Below are 2,086 nucleotides of genomic sequence, written 5' to 3'. Positions count from 1 at the left end.
GATAGCAACATGCATTCATATCTAGGATCCTTTTCCTTTGCAGCATCTCCCAGACGGCTCCATCCCCAGTGCACATGTTCAATTTTATCTTTTACCACATGCCAGTGAAGTCCATAGGAGGAAAACAAAATCTGTTTCAAAATGTACCGACCCCACTTACAGTGAGTATGATTCATCTCTTGTTCAGTAGTTTTGTATTTTTCTTACCGTTTTTCAGCCTAACAATGAAATATGGAAAATTTGCAGTAATTGGTAGTATTATTCCATAAGTGGTAGACATTTCCCAAAATAGCCACTGTGTGCCGATCACTGTTCTAGGTGCCATGGAAACTGGAAAATACAGATACTGTTTTCAAAGTGTTTATGAACCAATTTTCAAACTGTGGCTAGCCTCCATTAAGAGCCTTAGACTATACAGCATTTATTTCACATACTAATATTATCACTGACTTCATCTTATTTTCTCTAACCTTTCCTTTACCTTGTTTTCCTTGCCAAATAATCTTATCATAGTCTAACCTATATATAAAAATACATTTCATAAAATCACATTTGAAAAACCTAAAAAAATAAGTCAAAATACAAATTAAATTAGAGTTCATTTATACTAGAATAGCTATTTCATCTGTATTATACAATTTGAACATCTAAACCCCTACTTCTTTCTAAGGCAAATCCTATATTTATTCTCTTGATTCCATTCTTTCCCATTTCTCTGTACCTTGCTCAGTTGATTACTTGCTCTTCTCAAGGCTGTCTCATCCATTGAATCCTTGACTCAGAAATCTTACAAAAAAACCCACACACACATTACAACCTCCTCAATGTTTCTAAACTCAATGTTTCAAATTCAATGTTTTTAAAGCATCCAATTTTTCTTTCCCTCCTTGTCATCTCCAAACTTTTACAGAATTAACATTTCCTGCACTCACTTCATCATCTCCTCTTCACCCTTCAATCCTTTGCAGTGTGGATTCTGACTTTAGTTGATGGAGCTTTATTCAAGTGGTATCTACAGGTGAATTGCTAAATCCAATGAGCCCTCAGGCGCTCCTCCCCTGAAGTTACACAGCAACACTGTCGACTTTGCCCTTTTTCTTGCGACCTCCTTTTTGTTTCTTGAGTCCAAACTTTTCTTAATTCCCCTCTATCTTCTCTAACCACTTCCTCATTTTTCTTCATTTACATTCTTCCTCTTAAAATAGTATTGTTTGTTGGAGTCTCATCATCTGTCTACCCTTATCTCTACTTGATATTCTCTCAGATTATCCTGTGTTCCACACATTTTCATTTATCACCTATATTTAGTTTGCGTCTGAATCTACTCTTCAAGCTCTGGCTTCTCTCCAAACTCTCTGACCTGCACTTCTGCCTGATCACTGAAGAGCTCATCGGATGTCTCCTAGCCTCTTTTAAACCTGGCTTTCCTCCTCTGTTTACCATCTGAAACGATAATTTCTAATGCTATCTCCCTGTCTCTCACTCACATGTCCAAATAGCCACCAGTTTTGGTCAGTTCTACTTGTGTGGCTTCCTGCCTCTTAAACCTATCACCTCCTCTTGGTTCATTACCTTTCTTTCTTTGAAGTTCTTGTGACTTTGGCTACTGTGATGGTCTTCAATCTGACTCCTGTCTTGTGTTTTTTGATGAGATCTTTCATATTTCTACCTAAAATGTCTTTCAAAACCTACTCATATTTATTAATCTCCTGTTTAATTTTTTTAAAGGTCCCTCACTACCTACTGTATAATGTCAAAAATCCTAAACATGACATTCATAGACCTTAAAACTTGACTTAATAATTTTTCTAATTTTTCTGTTGGAGCATAAGCTTTTTTAAAAAAAATAAAATTGCATTGCGATAATTATAGATTCACATGCAGTTGGAAGAAAAAATACAGAAAGGGTTCAAATACCCTTTAACCATTTTCCGCCAAATGGTAACATCTTTCATGACCATAGTAGAGTATCACAAGCAGGAAGCTGACGTTAATGCAATCCACTGACCTTATTTAGATTTAACCATTTTTACGTGTGCTCTTGTGTATGTGTGTATGTGTGTGTTTAGTTCTATCATTCTCATCA

The sequence above is a fragment of the Desmodus rotundus genome, chromosome 3 (assembly GCF_022682495.2).
Source record: "Desmodus rotundus isolate HL8 chromosome 3, HLdesRot8A.1, whole genome shotgun sequence".
Taxonomy (NCBI): domain Eukaryota; kingdom Metazoa; phylum Chordata; class Mammalia; order Chiroptera; family Phyllostomidae; genus Desmodus; species Desmodus rotundus.
This window is presented reverse-complemented; position numbering follows the sequence as displayed.